The sequence below is a fragment of the Pan troglodytes genome, chromosome 2, assembly GCF_028858775.2.
Source record: "Pan troglodytes isolate AG18354 chromosome 2, NHGRI_mPanTro3-v2.0_pri, whole genome shotgun sequence".
Lineage (NCBI taxonomy): Eukaryota > Metazoa > Chordata > Mammalia > Primates > Hominidae > Pan > Pan troglodytes.
The window spans coordinates 195599976-195620245 of record NC_086015.1 but is presented as its reverse complement, the minus strand read 5'-3'; the positions used below and the strand labels follow the sequence as shown (position 1 = coordinate 195620245).

General features: G+C 37.5%; 1 protein-coding gene and 1 long non-coding RNA gene across 3 annotated transcripts in view; one reads left to right on the top strand and one right to left on the bottom strand.

Annotated features, from left to right (window-relative positions):
- The window catches only part of FGF12 (fibroblast growth factor 12), a 585069-nt gene that overhangs the window by 297010 nt on the left and 267789 nt on the right, over positions 1–20270 (top strand). The gene's annotated exons all lie outside the window — the stretch shown is intronic.
- On the bottom strand, positions 106–10380 carry LOC134809632 (uncharacterized). Its single transcript, XR_010155895.1, has 2 exons — positions 10164–10380; positions 106–741 (listed from the first exon to the last, which is right to left on the bottom strand). It is a non-coding gene; the product is annotated as an uncharacterized LOC134809632 (long non-coding RNA).

Below are 20270 nucleotides of genomic sequence, written 5' to 3'. Positions count from 1 at the left end.
GGATTATATAGGGTACGCATTTTAGGGGACGAGAATCTTGGGGCCATCTTAGAATTCTGTGTACAACAGGAGGGAAGGACAATATTATTTTGAGTACCAACAGTATGCACTTATATTCATTTATTTATTTATTAGAATAATTTTGAGATAGTTGTGATTATCTCATTTTTCATAAGAACCTAATATTTGAGAAATCAAGAAATTTGCCCAGAGTTAGAGAAGCTGAGTCTAAATTTGTATCTGTGTCATTTGACTTGACAGTCTGGTCTTTGCAACATACCACCTGGCCTCAGGAATTGATTGTCTGTCTGCAGAGAAGAGCATTTATTGACCTCTCTGACCACATCAGGTCCAATGGAATATACAGTCACCCTGTGATGCGTCCTGACTCTCGTAAGGGATAGGGTCTTATAAACGTAATGTGCCCATTTAATCAGTGCAGTTCATATGGCACAGTTTCAATGTTAGGCTGCTTTCTCAACAAAGTTTCAAGTTGTCCATCTTTAAAATTTCAGTTTAATTCAGGAAATATTTCTTGTGGTTCCCATATGAAAAGCAGTGGATAAAATAAAAATTAATAAGGAAGATGTTCTAAACAATAGTTTATATAAGAATCCTCATGGTAGAGTAGACAGATCACTGAATAAGAATCTGGAGACTTGAGCATCAGTGCCTCCATTTACCAATGACTTCAACTTTCTTGCTCTCAGTTTCTCTCATCTGTAATACTTGTAAGGACACCTGTGAGGATCAAACGAAATAATTGAGAGACAATATTATAAACTGTAATTATTACAACCCAAGTTTTATAGGCTAACACAGGGCTATGGAGGGCGCTACAAAAGCACGAGGAAAGTGAAGATTATCTCAGGAAATTGGAGATATTTCTTGGATGACACTGATCTTTGAGGGATCCTATTGTGGATTCCTAAGGATTGACATTTTCCCCTGGCAATTTTTCACCTCTAAGAGTATGTTTCACAGTGATGTACCATAAAGATGGGAAACTTGACCCTCTTATTATTACCACTGCCTGCCATCCTTTGATTAGAATAGACATTCTTAAAATTCCATGGAGGCCCGGCATGGTAACTCACACCTGTAATCCCAACACTTTGGGAGGCTGAGGTGGGAGGATTGCTTGAGCCCAGGAGTTCGAGACCAGCCTGGGAAACCTAGGGAGACCCCACCTCTACAGAAAATTTAAAAATTAGCCATGCATGTTAGCGCACCCCTGTAGTTCTAGCTACCTGGGAGGCAGGGGTGGGAGGATCACTTGAGCTTGGGAGGTGGAGGTTGCAGTGAGCCGAGATTGCATCACTGAACTCCAGCATGAGTGCAAGAGTGAGACCCTGTATCAAAAACAACAAACAAAAAACAGAACCAAAAACCCAGTGTTCTAGTGGAAACTTAAAAAATTAATGTTAGGAATAATTTACTAGCTGCTGCTGCTGCTATAGACCTTAACAACATCCCCTTCATATACCACACACTTTCGTGCTCACTTGTCCATAAGCTTCTCTGCATAGACTTGCTTTGTCTTCTTACATATTATTATTTGTTTATCCAAGTGTTATTTCTTCTTTAAAAATAATATACATTGGAGAAATGAGTATCTGGTTATCACTGTAAAGCCTATTTTACAATTGTAAAATCTGCATTATAGAAAATGTAGAAAATACACAAAAATACAAGGAAAAAAATTTTAATCTTTCATAAATCACCAAATAGGGAGAAGCAGGGTGGATATTTGCAGTTTGCACATTCATTCTTTATGTATTTGTATAAGTGTATATGTATTTTTATAAGTCCCCTATATACATCTATATAACATACTTCCTGTATGTACTCACATAAAAATTATCATACATATGTGCAACATACAATTTTAAATGAAATTGAGATTATATGTATTATATAGTTTTGCATTCTGCATTTTCTCATAATACTATATTCTATTCCCCTATTTTATTTTATTTGCTAATATGATTTTTAAAATCTGCTCCATGTTTCTTCATGTAAATAGCATAATTTTTACCTCTTCTACTTAAAAATTATTTTGGTTGTTACCTTTTCATAATTTCTCTTACATATTCCAAATTATCTTTGAAAATAGCTGAACATTTCTTATCTCTCACCTACCATACATACCTCAATGTGCCTAGCCAGTTCTGGTCTTGCCTTTTGAAAACATGGCAAGAGAAAAGCACATTTTAAGTTGTGTTTTTGGAATGTCTCTTATTCTTTAAGGTCTGGCCTTACTGTCATTTCTTCCATCATATGAATCAATACTCCCACAACACTTTGAACAAGATTGTATTTGGTTTATTCTGACCTGTAGTACACTTATTTATTAGGTTGTGTTACCTCCATTAGACTCTCAGCTACTTAAAGGCAAAAGTCATCATTCATTTTTGCATCTTTGTTAGCACTTAGGACAGCTCCTGGGACATAACTGGTGTCAGTAAACATTGAAAGATGGTGGTTGAAATAAGTCCCTTGAAGAATGGGAATTAAGAGGGAGATGCCACAGGTAAGCAGACGTGATCTATGTGGTGCTGCCGAGGTGAACGGTGATGGAATGCCTGGATAAAGGGCTGCCAGTGGGAACAGATAAAAGACAACAAAGAGACATTGTGGAAACAGCATAGTGTACATGTGTATTGATATGTGTGTGCTGTGCTTGGGGTACATGAAGGAGAGGCTGTAGTCAGAGAGGATGCCCTGTGCTTCCTGTGAAATGACCTGGTGAAGGTTAATGCTGTTATCCCAGCTGTTATCTGACAAGCGATGGGACAAGTTAGGCTGATTTGACATGTTGAGTTTAGTATTTCAACAACATTTCTAGATAATAGAAAGCTTACGTAAGTCTAAGTCTAGATACAAGTCTATTATACACTTTATGATAATACAAGTCATCATTGGAGAAACGCTTGGTACTTGAGTTGGGCAACTTGACCCTCCAACCCCAGGATTCTGTGATTCTATCAGAATTGTTTTCTGTTGAGCAGGTTTTGTATTTTGAACTGATTTTCCACTTCTCCCTGTCATTTTTCATTACAGGAAGTAGAATAACAGTATAAAAGGAGTCTCTTGGTTTTCTTTAGTTTTCTAGTCACATTGGCAATAGAAATACAAGAATAAAGTGCTATATGCTTTTTAAATTCTCCTTCACACGTTTTCTTTTTAATACAGCTTTACCATCAGGGACTCCAGCTATTTTGTTTCTCCCCTTTAGCTAAGATCTAATCAGCTCCTTTCTATTTTGATTTCCAAGAAAATCAACCTGATACAAACTTTAAATGGAAAGGTTTCACCTACAACTGCTTACAGGTACCGCCGAAGTTTCTCTTTTCAGAACCCAGCTCCTGTGTAAGTAGGGCGAGCTTATCTCTGGGATTCATTGTGGGTGGTAAAGGCCGTTTTTGCCTTTGTTAGAGTGATCCAAGTAATTTCTCCATTCAGATCTCATTTATGTTGGAGTTCTCAAGATAACTCATATCATCTGTTCCTTCATTCCTTTGGCTTACAGGATATCTTCAAAATAATATCTGGTTCTTGGGGAAAGTGGGTGGACTCCATTGTGACTTGAGGTTAACATGAAAACCTCAGGTATCTCTTGAAATAGAGAAGTGTTCAGTGGAATTTAAAAACTGTTGATATTGAGCATAGACCCAATTGTTTGAAAAACTCAAAGGTTGAGAAATTCCAATAACAATTATGCTCCCAATACACTGGTTATAGTACAGAAGCAGGTTGTTGTATTCCGTATCAACAGGAGTCATGTCTTTCCTTACCTGTGGTCACTAAGACCCACCCAGCACTACCCTCTTCATGGTGGCGAAATGCCTTCCCTCATTCCCCCTTTCACCCTAGGGCCAAACTCATTACTTTAGGCATAATAGGAACCCAATAAATGAATTGAATGTCTTCTAGCCAACTTGATTATTACTTTGAGAAATATTTGTACATTGTGTGGTAACTATTTAAAGAGTGGTAATCAAAACCTAAATGGCAGGGGTGAGGTTGAAATAATTGCAGGCATTTTGTTTCAAAGAAGATCCAGTTCTTTATTTTTCATGGAGATAAGACAGATAAACTTTACCATCTTTACTATTTTTAAGTGTACAGTTTGGTAATATTAAGTACACCGCTGTGCAATGGATCTCCAAAACTTTTTCATCTTGCAGAACCGAAACTATACCCACCGAACAGCTATTCCCCATTTTCCCCTTATCCAGCTCCTGGAAACCACCACCCTACTTTATTCTTCTGTGGATATGATACTTTAAATACCTCATACAAGAAGAATAATACAGTGTTTGCCTTTTTGTGGCTGGTTTATTTCATGTGGCATAATGCCCTCAAGTTCATCCATGGTGACAGAATTCCCCTTTTTTTTTAAGGCTGAATAATATTCCATTGTTGGTACATACCACATTTGGTTTATTGATTTATCCATCAATGGACATTGAGTTGCTTCCACTTTTTAGCTATTGTGAATATGCTGCTATGAACATATGCAAGCAAAGAGAAGGCCAAATTCTTAAGGTAATTATAATACTTCCAAAATGAGATTATCTTAAAATTGCTAATGCTATTTAACTAAAATAGAATAGTGGCAACGGAGACAATCATTTTATTACCATTGAAAATCTACTCTGTGTGGCTTTGAAGAAAGCATCTGGTATATCTATACAGAAGTGTATTTGTTTGTTGCAAAAAATATCTTAAGAGCCTTTTACCTTATTGTTTTTCCTTGAGAGTATTTTCTAGCAAAATACACCAGCTGCATTTTTTTTCCAGAATGGCATTAAGAGATATCTTCTCAAATCTATAAATATTGTTACCTACCTTACCTCATTTGCCAAGATAAACAAGCACCAATGTATAGTACAACCCCCACAAAAAGTGACATACATTGTGGTTTAAACACAAGTGCATTAATATCTAACCAGCTTTTCTTTTTTCTTATTTTTCATGGCAGCCATCACGAAGTACACTTGGCCTTTTGGGTAAAGTGTAGGCACATAGTTCTAGAGAAGGAGTAATGCATGTAGAAAGCAGAGAGATTTTGTAGTATTTTAAGGATATGACTATCAATACTTTATGCAAAGGAGAAAGAGGAGGAGCACATAAAGGAAGACAAGGAGAAATAAGAGAAAAATGTGGGGTGGGGGGAGTTAGGAAAAGAAAGGAAGGACTGCATTTTTCTCAGTCCACTTCTTTTTCCAAAATACTGCAGTATAGAGGACAAGCTCCTCCTTCCATTCCATCAAAATATAGCCTGTTCTTTGAGTGATCCTTCACAAGCCAGTCTTTAAGTGGTGCCAGTGTGCTTTACAGTTTAAAATTATTAATCTGCGAGGGCTGTTATAAACAAGAGTCAGATGTCTTAAGCTTCGTGAGGAGGTAAGTTGATGCTGTCCTCTTCCCTCATCTCTTCCAGTGAACTTAGATATTTCAACTCAATATTAATTTGTGAAGTACTCTTTTTTTCAGGCATTGTGCTAGGTGTTTGGGGTGAGTAGGGTAAACATAGTTTTTGCCCAAAATAAATTCATGATCTAATTGAGAAAGCCAACATATATCAGTGTATAAATAAAAGTGTTTAAAAGTGATCCACGGGTCTTTAAGAAGGATGAATAAACTGACTGGAGGAATGAGAGAAGGTTTCAAGGAAAAGACGGCAATGGAGGTGGGTCAAACACAGGAGAAGTAATTCCAGACAGAAGGATTGCCATATGCAGACTCACAGAGCTTTCAAAGCCTATGAAATACTTAAAGGAACAACCTCATATCCTTCATCTAAAGCTAAGGTGCTGGAATAATTGATTCATAAAATCCCTCCTTCTTTCTGTTAGTTTGTAAAATATACAGGTTTTTTTTCTCTCATATTTTACTGTTTCAAAGTCTGACATTGTCACCGGTCTGGGGAAGTACGGGATTATGCCCAGATTTGGACTTCTTTCTACCATCTTCCGAAGCATTGCCCAATTATGAGAACCCAAGAGAAGAGTCACTGTCAAGTTTTAGATCATTTATATATTAATAACATTCCAAGCAGTGTTTTTTCTTTTTTCTTTTTTAAGACCCAGATACTCTAATTTATTTTTCAAATGGAACCTTCTCATAATTATCTGTTTGACAAGCCAGGAGTATAAAAATCAACATCATTATTAGAGTGGCTGCTTTCAGACATAGTAATTTATTTCTCTTATTTTCATACATGTGAACTGTTTCCCCCTTCCCTTCTTCCTCTCCTGATTCTTCCCTCTAACACACCTTTAATTAAACTGACTGTTTCTAAAAGGAGGAATTTAGACTCCCTGCCTTCTAGGAAATCATGGTCGAGTAGAGGAGATAGACACAATTGAGACACAAATCAATGTAATGCAAGGTAGGAAGCTGCCTTTCCTTTGGCAAAACCAGAGAGTGCTTTTGACATTCAGACTTGGGTGGCAGAGGGGGATCCTGTTAGGAGACCACAAGAAAGTTGCAATTGAGAAAGGTCTTGAAGGGCTTGAATAAGAAAAGCATTTTCTACCTGACCCAACTTGCTACACAATCTTAACATCCTTTGGCTTTGGTTGGCAAAGCACAGTTGAAGTTCTAAGACATTCCCAGTGGCAGGTTACGTGAGTGCCCTGAGTCTGCACTCTGATCTAAGCAAACACAAAATCAAGAGGGATATTGTTTCAGATGCTGGCAGGCATGAGAAGAGGCTGTGTCCCCCATACCTACTTCTCTGCTGGTGGCTGCAGTAAGTGGCTGTCTCTGTGTTTCTTGGAAGTCACACAGATGAGTTCTGCTCCCTGCTGCCAAGTCTTAGTGACATTGATGCTCTCTCGGAATGGTACCAGGGAATGCACTTCAAGAGCCTCTCAGTATCTGCTCTTGAAAAAATTGTCTCTTTACACATCTTTCCAGAAACACATACTACTGGGCACTAAATGAAATGATGTGAGAACCACTCTACTGCTATTTGTATTTATTTACCAAATGAAATAAATGCCTACCATATTGATTAGAATTAACGTCAGATTGTCCTATTCAGATAATGCAAATCACATGTTAAAATGTTCATGCTAATTTAAAAATTCATCTGTGTTTTTTGTTCATTGAGAACCTAGAGTATGTTTGGCACTACTACGTACATCATGAGAAAGTGTTAAACAACTTACACTCTTCTACTTCTACTCTTTTTTTTTTTTTTTTTCAGAGACGGAGTCCTGCTCTGTCGCCCAGGCTGAAGTGCAATGGCAGTCTCAGCTCACTGCAACCTCTGCCTCCTGGGTTCAAGTGATTCTCTTGCCTCAGCCTCCTGAGTAGCTGGGATTATGGGCGCTTGCCACCACATCTGGCTAATTTTTGTATTTTTAGTAGAGACGGGGTTTCACCATGTTGGTCAGGCTGGTCTCGAACTCCTGACCTCGTGATCCACCCGCCTCTGCCTCCCAAAGTGCTGGGATTACAGGTGTGAGCCACCATGCCCAGCCTACACTCTTCTACTCTTAACAGTGCTCTACAAACGTTATTGAAAAGTCCCAGGAAAAAAAGCTAGCATTTATTCAGCACATACTGTGTGCCATAAACCATGCCAAGTAATTACTATAGTGTATTTTTGTATACCTCAAAATAATCGTATCAGTAAGTATTTTTATTTCCGTTTCAAAGATGACTACCAAACTAAGAGACAGTAAATTAGTAATTAACCTATGTTTCTACAGTTATTTACTTAAATAATTAAAATTTAAAATCAAGATTTTGGTTATAAGTCAAATATTCTTCTACTCTTGAGACATTTGGTTCTTTTAAATCCTGATACTACTTATGTAAGTGTCTCTCTTTCAAACATAGCTAAGGATAAAAGTAAATGTGCTCACAGTCTCTCTAGCTCTTAATATAGTTACTGGGATGTCACCATCTTTCTTTTGTATTACACTTTTTATCTCCTACAACTCTCAAGTAATTTAGGAAGTTGATTAGGAATATTATTATACATACTGGATTGCCATCATCTAAAATGGGGTCATCTCTGGGGTAAAATATAACATCTGTTTGAAGAGCTACACAGATTTCCAAATTTGAAGCCTAATATATTTCCAAAAGTAGCATTAAACATAATGCAATGTTCCCTTGTAGCTTCCTGCCTCATTTTTCACTTTATACCTGTATTTGTTCAATTTTAGGTGAGTAAAGAAAAGGATGTGGTATTTTTCCCTCTGACAATACTATGAGGCTCATCACTCCCTAGCCCTCTGCTGTGCTAAGTGTGGAAACTAACAGAGGCCATTCCAGAGACCACATTGGAATCACAGACTATCAGAGCTAAACCAGACCATGGAGGGCACCATTTCCCCCCTCCTTTTATAGATTAGGGAACTGGAGCCTAGCAAGGGGAGGAAAAGCCCAGGATCTTAGACCAAGTTAATGGTAATAGCAACACCAAATCCAGGTCTTACACTGCTAGTCGCATGCTGTGTGTTATGTATAGCCGTGGGAGAGTTTGTGGATATTTATATGTGTTCTTCTACTTATGAAAACAGATAACTTTTCAATAACATTTGTAAAGAGCTATAAACTTGGTGAGAGTAAGTGTAACACCTATGAACTTGATCTCTTGGAGCTTCGTCCCAAGTGCTATTTATATCCATTTAAGAAAGTTGTAGTAAGACAGTTCCATCCCCATGTAATTTTAATGTATTGAAATTTAGTTTAATACTATTTAATTTTAATGTAATGAATGAATCTGATTACTACTCTGTTGTACCACATTTAACCCAATTATTTTCATTAAAAGCTACAATAGTACATGACTTTATAGATTAATTTCTATCACAGTTCTCTTAAAAAACTTTCAATAGCTCTCTGTTGCCTTTAGGATGAGGCACAAATTCCACAGCAATGCATTCTATTCGCTAGTGATTTGTTCTGATTTCTATCATATATCTCCATATATCTTATTTTCTTGACCCAATAAGCTGGTAACACTCTCCAAACACAGTTCATTCATTTATTGTTCTGTTTGATTGATTTAATTTTATTGATCATGAGTGTGACATATGAGAAATGATAGTAAGACACCTAGGATCGCTGCCCTGGAGGACTTCCACAGCCTGACATAACCTTGATGTTTGACACCTTTGTGCTTTTCCTTTCCTGTCTGTTTAGAAGGCCTTTCTCAGACTTATTCCTGGGAGACTGCATCCCACTTTTCCTTAAGTGGGCAGTTCTCATGTCACTCCATGGTGCAACCTTGTAAGGACCCTTGTAATTGAGAAGAGTGTCCTTCTCTCCTGAACATCCCAGCACAGAGCCCACCTTTCATTTGTATTTGCTTCATTCTGTTATTACATAAAATATCAGGTCCATCCACTAGACAGTACGTTCTAAGGAGAGAAATTATGTTTTATTTCTTTATGTCTCCCATGTGATAAGCAGTTTGGCATGTGGTAAGTGCCCAATGACTGAGGGATGGATGTAAAAGGAAAAGCACATAAATGCTTTGGTAGAAAAAGTCGGCAGGAGACCGCTTTTCTTCCTCTCCTTCACCAGTTCTTACCTTAGCATTTTAAAATTTTATACACACATATATGCAGTATACATATAAAACAACAAATATGTATATGCATGACAACTCACCTTGTATGCATCTTGTATGTAGGATGTATCATATTTTATAAACATATACGTATATTGTATATGCATAAAATTATAAAATGCTGAGGCAAGAAGACTGGTGAAGGGATGAAAAACATGGCCTATTGCAAAGTTTTATTATAGGTAAACAAAGAAATTGGTAAGATGTAAAGATACGTGTGTGTGTTTGTGTGTGTGTGTCTCTGTGTGTACGGTGAATCATTGCTAAGAATAAACGTTGTTTATAGACTCTTCTCCTTTGGCATGTGATTCAAATTATATATATTCAGGACAAAGGCAAATTCATATCTTCATGAAATTTTCCCTAGACTATAGTTGTTTTAAAAGATAACTTGCAGGTTAATGAATACTCTAGCACTGAGTTGCAAGTTTTGTGTTTAATTGAATCCTTGAAGCCAAGATGCACAAGGGGTAAACTAATTAAAGAAATTAGTTATGTGACTATCAGATGCTGCAACATCTAATACATATATTAAAGGCAATGCCTGTCTTGAAATTACCTGGTGGAGAAGATCCTGAGGCAAAGTTTGCATCCTGCCTTTCAGCTCCCATGTATTTTTGGCATGGTGCACCAGATGTTTTGCAAACAGCACTACCTGGTGAAGAAAATTCTCATTAGCATTACAAATAATTCTGTATTTTGATGATACTTCTATGGTTACAAAAAGAATTATGACTCTCTTTTCCTATGCAATAAACCAGTGTGAGAAATTCCTACTGTTCTAAGGAATCCTGTTTTATTTGAAAATAGATGTCAGATGAACAGGATCTGGGGAAGTGGCCAGTGAAGAAATGCTTAGCTTATATGCTAATTGGGGACATTTTGGGGAAAGCATTAATAGTCTTTTTTTTTTTTTGAAGACTTTATAATTCATTTGATCTGACGTGAACCAAATTTAAAGATGGCGGGGTAAAGAAAAGGTCCGAAGAAGAAAATGAATTTCAAATTTCGGAGATCAGAGCTAGAATGCTAATGTGACCTTGGACCACTTCCTCAGCAGCCTGAGCTTCTCTTTATGCATCTACAAATTAGGCATATAGTGAGTGTTGATAATAACTAGTAACTGTCTTACTGAGTGGTTGTGAGGCTTGAATGGGAAGCTTCTATAAACTGTGTCATTTTGTACCTACTAGCTTTTGTTAGAACTTTTTTAAAAAGCCTAAAATATAGTCTTTAATAGAAAAATTAAACCTTATACCAGAGAAACCACTGATCGTAGAATCAGGAGGCCTAGGCTGTGTTTCTGCTTAAGCTACCAAGAACTGTGTGACCTAAAGCATGTTGCATCTTTCTCGGTCTTCAATTTCATAATCTTTAAAATGAGGTCATAAGCCTGAATAATTCTTAAAGTTCTTTCCCTTCCAAGTATTGTATGCGGTGATTCCATATCTAAATCTTTGCATGTAAATCTTCGTCATGAGAGTCTGTTGTATTCATTTTGGAAATGATCTTAAGAAACAAAAAGTTTAAGCTGTTTGCCCAGGCTCTCTCAATAAGCTAACAGCAGTTATACATTAGAATGAAGAACCCGAGAATTTAGCGACTTAATGCTGTGTTAAGTCGCTCTTCTAGATACATACTTATAAAATGGCTCCGTAAGATGGAACACTCCAAAAGGAAAATCAGAGGTTGGTATTTTATGCCAATATAATTTCTAAAACACTCACACATTTTAGTGGCTCTAGGAGAATTGCTTAGCAAAGCTATACATACTTTAATTACACAAATTATGCAACAGGGGGCTCTCTAACAAAAAAGAAAATTAGTGAGCCACACATTTAGGCCTGATTCTGCTTCAGAAGCAGGATTAAGTCTTACCCACAATTTTCAAGGAAGTAGAAGTGAGATGCTATGCTATTACAGGGCTCAGTTAGGATTATAAACTCACGGAGCTGTCATATCAAGGCTTACTTAGAAGATTTTCCGGTATTTGGAAGGGGAAAGCATGGGCTTGCTCCCAACTCTTATAGCTGAGAGCGTTCTTCACATCAGGTTTCCCCCCCCTGCCCAGCCACATGTTTTCTTTGCATCTAGAACAAAAAAGAAGAGCTATCATAGCCATCACTAGCACCAGAACTAGCACCCTTCCTCTCCCACTACACTGGGACCACAAAACTGAAATGTGATTCGTCAATTACTAAGAGGCTGAACCCAAACTTGCTGAGTTCAAATCATGGTCATTCCCTTTGACAGCTGTATAACCTTAGCCAAGTTACTTTTTTTTGTTCCTCTGTTTACGTGTTGACAATAATACCCATTTAATAGGGTGGTTGTGATAATAAGTTGATACATATAAAGTGCTTAGACCAGTTCCTGGTAAATGATAAGCACTCGAAAAATGTTAGCTTTAAATAATATTGCCTTTATCCAGAGTTATAGAGAAGGGCTTTGTGGCACGAGATAATGAGTCAGGTTTAGTTCTTCTGGGGACTGAGGGAATCTAGCCAATGGCCTGGGGAAAGAAGGATAACCAATGCTCTTTTCACTTTAGTTAACTACTCTGAAGTTACTTTGGAAGATGACAGAAAATGCTTCCTACTTTGTTTTGTTTAAGTAATACGATGTCGGTGAGCACTATATTTAGAGTCATAGAATTTTAGAGTAGAAAGAGACCTTAGCAATCATCTGGTTAATCTCATTTTAAGAATAAAGAAATAGAGACCAAAAAAGAGGAATAATTTGTTCAAAGTTCCGTACTGAGTAAGTAACATCAGAATAAAAATTCAGCTTAGGCTAGAAACAAATCCATTAGAATGTATTTCCTCTGTCGACTCTCCTCACTATAGAGTTATCTCTGTCTTTTATCCAAATTATTACAAAACTGTTCACCAACAGTTATCTAAGATGTCTTATCTATATAGAAATTGTACACAGGAAAAAAAATACCAAAATAAATAAAAATAAAAATAAACTAAAAAAATAAACTAAAAAAGCCAAAAAAAAAAAAATAAAAATAAACTAAAGCAAAAACCTTTGAAGTCCAACTATGACAGGGACAGCTTTATGTTGTTTTGGGCCATCTCCACAGTTAATAGACATCTTCATATTTCTTTCCTTCACCACCACCACCACTTATTCAGAGACAGAGGAATTCGGTTTGAACTAAAATTGGGAGAACTTAGCAGCTTCAAGAGAGTTTCGTTGAGATGAGTCATTTACTCTTTTTTTTTATTATACTTTAAGTTCTGGGGTACATGTGCAGAATGTGCAGGTTTGTTACATAGGTATACACGTGCCATGGTGGTTTGCTGCACCCATCAACCCGTCACCTACATTAGGTATTTCTCCTGATGCTATCCTTCCCCTGGCCCTCCATCCCCCGACAGGTCCTGATGTGTGATGTTCCCCTCCCTATGTCCATGTGTTCTTATTGTTCAACTCCCACTCATAAGTGAGAACATGCGGTGTTTGGTTTTCTGTTCTTGTGATAGTTTGCTGAGAACGATGCTTTCCAGCTTCATCCATGTCCCTCCAAAGGACATGAACTCATCCTTTTTTATGGCTGCATAGTGTTCCATGCTGACAATCTTTGCTACAGCTACTAAAGCCATTTTTTTTTCAAGTAAGCAATCACATTGAAAATATTTGGGTACTCTAGACTATATACTTTTTTTTCTTATTGTTTAGACTCTCTAAAACTGAGTGTCACACATGGTTCCAGAACCCTTCCAAAAGTAATCTTCATTAAAGGACTTAAATCATAAAGATCATCGGTTATTCTTTTAACAATTTCTCATTTTATGGATGAGTAAATTGATGTACAGAGGTTAAGTGACCTTTCTATGGTCACACAACTTTCTCACCTGCTGGTGGAACACATGCTTACTTTCTAATTTTAAAGATAATACTGTGCATGGAGTCAGTTAAACATTGTCAAGCAGGAAATGGGACGGTTGCCTTTTAAAGCTCCTAACTTCATGCATGTAGTGGCCACTGTCGATTCTCGTCGAATATCTCTCCGCCCCCTTCATTGTGTTTTGTAGCATTTTATCGATAAAACATTTTGTAAGACTTTTTTTTTTCCAATTTGTAGTCAGTTTTCTCCAATTGGTTTTGAGTTTTTCCAAATTGTGATTCTTGTTTTTCTTCCTGACAAATGAAATCAAAGATACTATATGATGAGCTGTGAGTGTGTACTGAGATTTAAGTATTTCTTTCTTTTTGCCAATAATTAAGTGTAGCAGCCCATTTGATGTTGCTAAAAACAAATACCTGAGGTTGGGCATTTATAAAGAAAAGAGGTTTATTTGGCTTGTGATTCTGTAGATTGTATAAGAAGCATGGCGCCAGCATCTGTCTCTGGTGAGAGCTTCAAGAAGCTTTCACTCACAGCAGAAGGCGAAGGGGGAACAGGTAGTGTCACATGGCTAGAGAGGGAGCAAGAGAGAGAGGGGGTACACCCCAGACTGTTTTTAACAATTAACTCTCACATGAACTAACAGAGTGAGAACTCGCTCATTACCATGGAGAGGGCACCAACCCATTTATGAGGAATCTGCCCCCATGACCCAAACACCTCCCACCAGGTCCCACCTCCAACATCGGTGATCATATTTCAACATAAGAGTTGGAGGGGATTAACATCTGAACTACATCATTGAGTCTCCAGATTTCTCTGTGATTACTTTTAGTGGAATTGGTAGATCTCGTGGGAAACAACCATGACTGCAACTTAAGTATTTCCTTTTCACACTCTCTAATATGAGCCTAACACTTAACCTGCAGAAGGCCTGATGTGAGGGAACCATAGCAGAGCTCCTAATAGCACGATTTCCACCCCCGACCATTTTCCTTTGGTTCTGTGCTCACCTTTAAGCTCATCGGCTTTTGGTTATTTTGAGGTGCCTTACCCCAAACTGGGATCTTTCCTACACAAGAATCCAAAAGAGTCAATGACCGTCTTCCACAGAATCCACTGTAGTTTTGACGAACAACCTAGTAGCTTTTTACCCTGGCCTTTCTAGGGGAGCTTTCCTCACATACAACTTAATAGGTTAATATGTTTTCTTTTTCTTATTCTCAAATACCACAACTCAGAGGAACATTATCATTTAGGTTTTCAACCGTTTGTTAAAAATCTACTTATTTTATCAATTATGCCAGTCTTTACAATACACATTTGATGCCACATAGAAGTGTTTAGCTCTGTGCTTTCTTTCTGGGTTAGTAAAGATGTGCTTTCCGTGACTATCTCCTTGAATCTTCCATCCTTCTGTCATTTCTCCCACATCCCCAGCAGTCGGTTTCATTGTTGATTCATGATTCCTTATTTTCCCTTTTTTATGTCCTTTAAAACGAACAAAAGTTTTCCCAAGTATTGCCTTGGATGCAGCCTATAATGATTTTGATTCACTCTCCACCCCCAGCAATGCTGACCTTAATCATTTTATAGAATACCTGTCTGATTTCTTGGAACCCACTTCCCATGGTATTGCTCCTGATCTTGAGTGGAAAGTCTCTGAAGGTGGGAAAACCACTTCCTCATTTTGCGATGTAATCTATTCCATGGGTGGAAGAGAGGCATCCAAGTTTGCCTCTACACACACAGGATATCTTGTTCTTAGTGTGAATCTCTTGCACACACACGATACTCAAGTTCTTCAAACACTTGAACATAGGCCTCACTTTCCTCAGTTTCTCTTTCCCCAGCTCTATTTGTTAACTAGTATTTCAAATGGGGTCATGATCAACAAGGAACAAACAGCAGGGATGCCCCTGACTTAGACTGTGGGTGGCCCTAAATGATGTTATCTTACCCTTTTTTTAACACTTCAAGAATATGAATTGTCCTCATAAGTTTGTTTTATGGATTCGTCATCTTAAAAGAAGTCATGAAGAGAGCTTTGGATTTGGAGTGAGCTAAACTAGATTTGAATTCTGGACCTGACCCCATATTTCAGACAATTAATCAACTTTCTATGACTTTTAGCTTTCCCACTGTAACATGTGAATAACAATGTTGGCCTTGCCAGGGTTATTGTGAGGATTAGCTAAAATAACCTGTGTAGAGCCCAGGACTGTGCATGGTACGTAGAAGGTGTCTAATAAACCTTAATGTCCATATTAGTCTGTTCTTGCCTTGCTATAAAGAACTGCCTGAGACTGGATAATTTATAGAGAAAAGAGGTTTAATTGGCTCACGGTTCTGCAGACTACAGGAAGCGTAGCTTGGGAGACCTCTGGAAACTTAAGATCATGGTGTAAGTCAAAGAGGAAGGAGTCACATCTTACATGGCTGGAGCAAGAGCAAGAGAGTGAGGGGGGATGTGCCATATACTTTTAAACAGTCAGATCTCATGAGAACTCACTGTCACAAGAACAGCAAGAGGGAAGTCTGCCCCCATGATCCAATCACCTCCAACCTGGCCCCTCCGCAAACACTGGGATTACAATTCAACATGCGATTTGGGCACGGACACAGATTCAAACCAGATCAATGTCCCTTCTAGTCCCTACCCTATCCTTCCTGTCCCTCAAACACTTTTAACCTATAATTGGAACGCAGAGTTTTTTGATATTTTTCTGTGGTTCAAAGGATTTCCCTGAAATTATATAAGGACTTGGTAAGGAAAACCCAACAACTTCTTGACTGACATCATACTGTTAATTTTCCATAGTCTGTGTTGAACGAGAGTGTCTTGTAGTGAGGACTAACTCACCCCAGAGATACAGCTTGGAGGCTCTAATTAATTAAGTTTGTTATTTCTATGGTGCTGCGTACTATGTAGCTCGTGGCCTAAGCATTGACATATTAACTTTTTTATTAATTACCGGCAGCAAAAGAGAGACTGCGTAGGAAGATTAACATAAGACTTTATTGAAAGCCAGTGTGTAACAAAGAAAATTACAATGTGGAGAGTAATTTGCATCTAACATCTACATAACTTGATATGGTTCACTCTTTGGAGTCCACAACTCCAGACTAATATCTTAAAATAATCCCTATGAGATTGTTTTCCTGTGCAGTTCCTGGCTTAATTCTGCTTGGTAGAGGATTTCTTCCTTTGTCTGTCAGCACAACCATAAACATGGGCAAATTATTCAAAATCCAGGCACAAAAGAACAAGGCACATCCTCTTTTTTGGGTTTAAATGCACCTTCCAAGGCTCAGATCTCTTAGCTGTTGCCTGAAACTATGATGTTTCCCTCACTTAGGGCATAACCTTTCCCCTCCCTAGAGTGGTGTGGGTTTACCTTAGGGTTTTATCAAGGGTTCAGTATCTGCTAGATGTACAAAGGAGATAAGGGAAGCTCTCCTAGATTAAAACCCTGTGTTTTTACCATATTTATCAAACATTTATTTCTTGTTTTAATAGCCACTACTTAACTGATGCTATCAGAGATCAAAGGTGATTCCACTATTAATAAAAGCATGCCTAGGGTTTTGCTTAAGGTGACATTGAGATTATTCTTATTCATCCTGAACATTTATTATTTTTAAGTCAAAGTTAAAAATCAACACATGCATACAGTGTCTATCTTATATTCAAAACACTATACTACGTTCTTACAGGAGGAACAAAAATTCTAAGTCAGATTCTTACCCTTAAATTCTGTGTCTACTCTTATACACAGATCATTTTTAGCATTTTTTTTTTTTTTGGTAATGAATTCTACTTATCTTGGCATGAAGTCAACATTCTTTCCCTGCCTTTTGTCCTTACAAAATAATAAGCGCTTTTGATTACTTATCTTTTAAAGGCCAGTTATGGCTATTTCCTGGTCATGGCCTTTTAAAGAAATGAGAGAAAGAACTGTCAAAATGCAATGAGGATCATGCTGTTTTTCCATTGCCATGCCATTAGCATACTCAACCAACCAGGAGACAATTTCCAGCCTACTTTTAAATAAATCTCCTCTCTTAAACTGTTGCTAGCTTACTACAATGTGTATACATTACCTAGAGTAGGCTGATGACCGCATGAGATCCCTTCCAGTTAACACTGCAAGTTTAAATATGATTATCCTGTCCAAAACATTGGAAAAATATTGTTTCTTCCTGCTGCAAATACTGTTTAAAGAAATATTCTTATACATTATCTTATACCTGCTTTTCTGGATAGCTGAGCACCAAAATGCATACCTATCTGTATCTATCTGTCTGTCTGTTTTGGCTGTAGACTTCGCAGACACACAGACATCTACATCAATGCCTCCTTGATGTCATGTTGCAGGTTGGATTAGTGGCTAATACTAGGCACAGGGGAATATTGTTTTATGTAAAAATTACTTTTAAGTGAGTGACGGATTTTTATTACATGCTTTCATGTACTATCCTAGAATTCTTCAATGTTTTTAATCTGCTAACAAGCTCTCCACATCTTGTTAAATTTTTATTGGGAGCAATTTCGCTTAGCCTAACAATGCTAATTTAGGGATATTTAAATGAAATATGCTGTATTTCCTCCATACAAACATCTGTCCACTCGTCTGCTGATCTGTTCATTCATTTATTCATTCACACTTTTTCTCATTTCACAAATCAGTGCCATAATTTCAACCTATTATTTTCACCAATTTAGGTCCTATAATGTAGTTGTTTCACAGGCAAATAAACTTCAACTCAGGCAGACGAAGTAGCTTTATGTAAGGACAACTTATCTACTCTAAATTGCATACTCTTTGTACTTAACATTTTACTCTTAGAGAATTCTACAAAATCAGGACAAGAAATGACCTATTGGTCACCTTGTCCAAACTTCCATTTGATCCTCTGACAGATTTTTTCTAATCAGTTAGTATATTTCAGTTATCTCCAGTAAAATCTTACTCAACATCAGATACCTGTGAACGCAGGATCAGTGAGATCTCTCATTAATTGTCTCTTACTTTCACAGTGTCTGGTGCTGTGTGCATGCAGAGGACAAAAATATGAATTTATTGTGGTTTTAATAGTATATTTTGAGTGTCAGTCATGTGCTGGGTGCTGTAAGAGACTGCTATTTCAACAAGATCCATTCCCTGAAAATTTGGAATCTAAATTTAGAAATGAGAGCAACTAGGAATGGCCCATGGAGAAAGAATCTCAGTGAACATGGGTGACAGTATGAATGTGAAGATTATTAAACCATTTTAAGGTCATTTTAGTCATATTCTGAGATTTTAAAGTTGCCTACTCATTTTACCTGATGTCTGTGGCTCTCTGTTTGCCTTATTATATTCCTTTTCTTCTGTGAACATGAGTGTGTGTGTGTGTGTGTGTGTGTGTGTGTGTGTGTGTGTATGAGAGAGAGAGAGAGAAGAGAAGTATCAGAACTGAAAATATAGGCCTAGATATGGGGATGGGGGTGATCAGAGCAGAAACCTAGGTACCATGTACCCTCTGAGGATATCAGATTTAATATTTAGGCAGAGAATTTTAGGGAGTGTTGATAAAACAAAACAATCAACTTTGGAAATGTGGAGGCTACCCTTGAGTTACCTGAGCTTATTTCCTGATACAAAGAGTTGATACCCCATTCTTCACTTTGGGATGACCCATGCATCTATTTGGCTCAAAAATCTGGGTGGATGGATTGATGAATTAATTCATTTATTTGAGTATTTTTTGAGTATCTGGCTATGTGCAAAGATTATTTTAAGCACTAGAGATAAGAAAGTAAACAAAATAGACAATGGCCCTGTCCTTATGGGTATTACATTCAAATAGGGATCTTCTAGCCGAGTTTCTCTTTGAAAAGGAAAAGGTGCCACTGGGTTAGTGACAGTGGGACTTAGAGTAGGGCTAAAATGATGGGCAGTCTGTTGTGACAGGTCGTTCAGCATCCTTAACCCAGCTATGAAGGAAAATAACCAAGTATCAACCATCTCCTAGGTGGTATAAGCCAAACCAATGTACATTTTTAAGGAATGAAAATGGAGGAAATTTATATTTTTCCCCTTATAAGCTTCTTTACTTTCTGTTTTAACTTAGTTTCCCTTTGATTTTCTTACTGAGCTCGACTTGAATTACTAAACTAAGAAGGAGAGTGTTTCAAGACCACCCTCCTAGAACCAAAGAAAACATAGCACCCTATCTTGGCCAACAATAGTAAAACCAGGAGTAACTTCCTCATCTAGAAAAAGGAAAGAGCTTCACGGGGAGAGAATTGGGGATACTTGTTTCCTCTCCCTTCCAACGCAAAATGATCTCTTCAAGGTCATTCACAAGATGTGAAACCATGTTAGAAGCTAGTGAATGGAAGTACATTTGGCATTCTCATTTTTCCCCTCCAGGTTACTTTAGTTAGGGCAGTAGTCACATTGAGGTTAGAAGGCCTGGATTAAACTCATAGATCTTCACTCATTGATTGTATGACCTTGGGCGATCACATTACTTATTGGAGTCTCAGTTTGTGAAACTGAATTATTATTTTCCCTTTAGCTTCCATCATAAGATTGTTGAAGAGTCTCAGTGAGATAATACATGAGAAGATGATTTGTAATTAGTAAAGAGTTACATAAATGTATGTGATTTGCACATTCTTATTTTATTGACTTTATTACATGATTGTAATTATTCATGGTGTTTTGTTTTTGTTGACATGCGTATAGCATAGAGGTAAAAGGGAAACTCTGGAAATAAATTATATGGGTGTGAATCTGAACTCTGGCAATTCTTAGCTGG